Below are 5,965 nucleotides of genomic sequence, written 5' to 3'. Positions count from 1 at the left end.
CTCCAGCTGGTATAATAATAACTCCACTACCATAGACGTCCCCTCCTCCAGCTCCCACAGAGTAGGAGTGTATCTGGACTGGTCAGCCGGCACTCTGTCCTTCTATAGAGCCTCCTCTGACACACTGACCCACCTGATCACATTCACCTCCACAGTCACTGAGCCCCTCTATCCAGGGTTTAGGGTTTATGATGGTGGCGACTCAGTGTCCCTGAAATAATAACTGGACACACACACACACACACACACACACACACACACACACACACACACACACACACACACACACACACACACACACACACACACACACACACACACACACACACACACACACACACACACACACACACTGGACAAACACACACACTAGACAAACACACACACACACTGGACAAACACACACACACACACACACACACACACACACACACACACACACTGGACAAACACACACTCACTGGACAAACACACACACACTGGACAAACACACACACACACACTGGACAAACACACACACACACACACACACACACACACACACACACACACACACACACACACACACACACACACACACACACACTGGACAAACACACACACTAGACAAACACACACACACACACACACTGGACAAACACACACACACACACACACACACACACACACACACACACACACACTGGACAAACACACACTCACTGGACAAACACACACACACTGGACAAACACACACACACACACTGGACAAACACACACACACACACACACACACACACACACACACACTGGACAAACACACACACAAACACACACACACACACTGGACAAACACACACACTCACTGGACAAACACACACACACATACACTGGACAAACACACACACACACACACTGGACAAACACACACACACACACACACACACACTGGACAAACACACACACAAACACACACACACACACTGGACAAACACACACACACACACTGGACAAACACACACACACACACACACACACACACACTGGACAAACACACACACACACACTGGACAAACACACACACACACACACACACACTGGACAAACACACACACACACACACACACACACACTGGACAAACACACACACACACACACTGGACAAACACACACACACACACACACTGGACAAACACACACACACACACACACTGGACAAACACACACACACACACACTGGACAAACACACACACACACACACTGGACAAACACACACACACACACACACTGGACACACACACACACACACACACACACACACACACACACACACACACACTGGACAAAGACACACACTGGACAAACACACACACACACACACTGGACAAACACACACACACACATACCGGACAAAAACACACACACACACACACTGGACAAACACACACACACACACACACACACACACTGGACAAACACACACACACACACACACTGGACAAACACACACACACACACACACTGGACACACACACACACTGGACAAACACACACACACACACACACACACACACACACACACACACACACACACACACACACTGGACAAACACACACACACACACAGGACACACTCTCACACACACACATGCGCATCTTCCTATAATTGTGAGGACTTTGACCCATGACCTCTTACAATAACACCGTTAGTCTTTCCACAAGACTCCCATGAAGTTATAGTGTGACGTTATGAGTCGACGTTAAAGTAACATTCTCACAACATACTGCACTTGTTTTATCCTGTTTTAGATGTATCCTCTGTTTAAACATTTAAACTCTTACAATAACAACGTTAAAATACCAATGTGATCATTTCTTGTCTTTTATGTTGGAAAAACAAATTGTATAATTAGTTGTACATAGTTGTACAAGTATACATGGTTATATTGTACTTTTCATAATAAAACATACTTGAAACAAGAAACAGCATGTTAATTGTGAAAACAGTTTAGTTATTGATTTTACATTCCTTCTCCCTGTCTCATGTTGTAACGGCTGTCGTGGTGAATGGATGACAAAACGCAGATGGGATATGAATGCTCATTCTCGATGCAGGGTTACTATAGCAACAGAGTGTTGTGATGCAGGGTCACTATAGCAACAGAGTGTTGTGATGCAGGGTCACTATAGCAACAGAGTGTTGTGATGCAGGGTCACTATAGCAACAGAGTGTTGTGATGCAGGGTCACTATAGCAACAGAGTGTTGTGATGCAGGGTCACTATAGCAACAGAGTGTTGTGATGCAGGGTCACTATAGCAACAGAGTGTTGTGATGCAGGGTCACTATAGCAACAGAGTGTTGTGATGCAGGGTCACTATAGCAACAGAGTGTTGTGATGCAGGGTCACTATAGCAACAGAGTGTTGTGATGCAGGGTTACTATAGCAACAGAGTGTTGTGATGCAGGGTCACTATAGCAACAGAGTGTTGTGATGCAGGGTCACTATAGCAACAGAGTGTTGTGATGCAGGGTCACTATAGCAACAGAGTGTTGTGATGCAGGGTCACTATAGCAACAGAGTGTTGTGATGCAGGGTCACTATAGCAACAGAGTGTTGTGATGCAGGGTCACTATAGCAACAGAGTGTTGTGATGCAGGGTCACTATAGCAACAGAGTGTTGTAATGCAGGGTTACTATAGCAACAGAGTGTTGTAATGCAGGGTTACTATAGCAACAGAGTGTTGTAATGCAGGGTTACTATCTCTGCTCTCTCTGCTCTCTCTCTGCACTCTCTGCTCTCTCTCTGCTCCCTGCTCTCTCTGCTCTCTCTCTACTCTCTGCTCTCTCTCTGCTCCCTGCTCTCTCTGCTCTCTCTCAGCCTGCTCCCTGCTCTCTCTCTGCTCTCTCTGCACTCTCTGCTCTCTGCTTTTCCTGCTCTCTATGCTCTCTGTTCTCTCTGCTCTCTCGTCTCTCTCTCTTCTCTCTGCTCTCTCTCTCTCTCTTTTCTCTGCTGCTCGCTCTCTTTTCTCTGCTCTCTCTGCCCTCCCTGCTCTCTCTCTGCTCTTTCTGCTCTCTCTCTCTGCTCTCTGCTCTCTCTCAGCCTGCTCCCTGCTCTCTCTCTGCTCTTTCTGCTCTCTCTCTCTGCTCTCTGCTCTGCTGCTCTCTCTCTCTCTCTGCTCTGCTCTCTCTCTCTCTGCTCTGCTGCTCTCTCTCTTTTCTCTGCTCTCTCTGCTCTCTCTGCTCTCTCTCTGCTCTCTGCTCTCTCTCTGCTCTCTAAGCCTGCTCTCTGCTCTCTCAGCGTGCTCTCTGCTCTCTCTCTCTTCTCTCTCTCTGCTCTCTGCTCTGCTGCTCTTTCTCTTTTCTCTGCCCTCCCTGCTCTCTCTCTGCTCTTTCTGCTCTCTTTCTCTGCTCTCTCTGCTCTCTTCTCACTCACTGCTCTCTGCTCTCTCAGCCTGCTCCCTCTCTCTGCGCTCTCTCTCCCTCTGCTCTCTCTGTTCTCTGCGCTCTCTCTCGCTCTGCTCTCTCTGCTCTCTGCTCTCCCTCTGCTCTCGCTCTGCTCTCTCTGCTCTCTCTGCTCTCTCTCTCCCTCTGCTCTCTCTGCTCTCTCTCTCTCTCTGCTCTCTCTCTCACTGCTCTCTCCCTCTGCTCTCTCTCTCTGCTTTCCCTGCACTCTCTCTCTCTGCTCTTTGCTCTCTCTGCTCTCTCAGCCTGCTCTCTGTTCTCTGCTCTCTCTGTTCTCTGCTCTCAGCCTGCTCCCTCTCTCTTCTCTCTCTTCTCTCTCTGCTCTCTCTGCTCTCTCTCTCTGCTCTCTCTGCGCTCTCTCTCTGCGCTCTCTCTCTGCGCTCTCTCTCTCTGCTCTCTCTCTCTGCTCTCTCTGCTCTCTCTCTCTGCTCTCTCTGCTCTCTCTCTGTTCTCTCTCTTTCTGCTCTCTCCCTCTCTGCTTTCGTGTCTTTGGTTATGCCAGATTAAGTGATATGACATGCTATCCTATAAAATCCTTTCTCTGTAATTAATATCACCTGATTAGCTAATCATGTAAATGTAATTAACTAGAAAGTCGGGACACCACGGAAGAGTGTTTATAGAGCCATTATCTTCCGAATAAACTCTTAACCTGATGGGGATAGGGGGAAGTATTTGCACGGCCGGATAAAAAACATACCCGATTTAATCTGGTTACTACTCCTGCCCAGTAACTAGAATATGCATATAATTAGATTTGGATAGAAAACACTCTAAAGTTTCTAAAACTGTTTTAATGGTGTCTGTGAGTATAACAAAACTCATATGGCAGTCAAAACCCTGAGACAAATCCTAACAGGAAGTGGAAATCTGATGTGTGGAATCACTTTCAAGCCTTTGCCATTGAAACTCACAGGGACTTATTAATCATTTAGCACTTCCTAAGGCTTCCACTAGATGTCAACAGTCTTTACAAAGTGGTTTGAGTCTTCTATGGTAGAAACTGACCCAAAGAGAGGCTTGGGAAGTTGGTCACAGGGGGAGGGCCATTACTACTATGACGTCGGCGCCCATGGGAACCCAGAATCGTCCGCCTTGAATATTATTGAAGCTCTGGTTGAAAAAGGCCCTAAAGATTTATGTTATACAACGTTTGACATGTTTGAACGAACGTAAATATATATTTTTTGCACATTCGTGACGACATGTCCCGCGCGCTTCAGTACATTATGAGTAGCCTTTGGAACGCGCTAACAAGAAGGAACTATTGGGACATAAATTATTCACTTTTTCGAACAAAACTACATTTGTTGTGGACCTGGGATTCCTGGAAGTGCCTTCTGATGAAGATAATCAAAGGTAAGTGAATATTTACAATAGTATATTTGATTTTAGATGGTTCCAAGATGGCGCTAACCTGTATCGCCTAGCCTATTTTTCTGAGCATATCACGTCGTTTATTGCAAAGTGTGATTTCCCAGTAAAGTTATTTTTAAATCTGGCAATGCGGTGCCAAATGGCCAAGAGGAGAAGACTGAGGGACACATGATGGAGGCAATGTCTGAAACCTATCGTCTTCACTCTTTTGAGTACCGGACTCCGGTTGCTTGGATGGATAGTCATGCTGTAGAGCGTGACCATTCTGGACTTCCTCCAGATGGTACCTAAGGGTGGTATTCTGCTGCATGGCAGAGTCCACTTGAGTACTTAGAGTACTGATTTTTGGACACGTGAGTGTCGCACTTGCTCCTTTCGGCTATAAAAAATGATACAGCTGTCTTTCATATGATCAAACTGAACTAACTGCTATCTTGAAATGTTGAAAAAGTGTTTTTAAATAGCTCAGTCATATCACTCAATATGAGTCAAAATCTGTCACTTCCAGGAGTGCTCATTTTGTCAAAAATGAAAAAAATAACCCAACTCAAACATCTGCTACCTTGAAATGTCCAAAAAAGGTATTTAAATGGGCCTACCAGACATCTTCTGGAGAGAAGAAGGCTCGATCTTCTCTCAAGAAGGACAATCTTCATACCATAAGATAGTTCTTCTTGAGAGAAGATAATGAGACGGTCAGGTAGAGAAGACCAGACAAATGGTCCACCCACACAGACCTTGTGGTGAAGAAATCAGAACAGCACCTCTTCAACCTCCGGAGGCTGAAACCACAGTGTCGCAACCACAGGGCTCTCCAGAGGGTGGTGCGTTCTGCCCAACATATCACCGGGGGCAAAGTGCCTGCCCTCCAGGACATCTACAGCACCTGGTGTCACAGGAAGGTCAAGAAGATCATCAAGGACCTCAGCCACCCAGAGGAACTCAGCCACCCAGAGGACCTCAGCCACCCAGAGGACCTCAGCCACCCAGAGGACCTCAGCCACCCAGAGGACCTCAGCCACCCAGAGGACCTCAGCCACCCAGAGGACCTCAGCCACCCAGAGGACCTCAGCCACCCAGAGGACCTCAGCCACCCAGAGGACCTCAGCCACCCAGAGGACCTCAGCCACCCAGAGGACCTCA

The sequence above is a fragment of the Salmo salar genome, unplaced genomic scaffold, assembly GCF_965601325.2.
Source record: "Salmo salar unplaced genomic scaffold, fSalSal1 ptg000360l, whole genome shotgun sequence".
Classification (NCBI taxonomy): domain Eukaryota; kingdom Metazoa; phylum Chordata; class Actinopteri; order Salmoniformes; family Salmonidae; genus Salmo; species Salmo salar.
Note: the sequence above shows the minus strand (reverse complement) of the source record.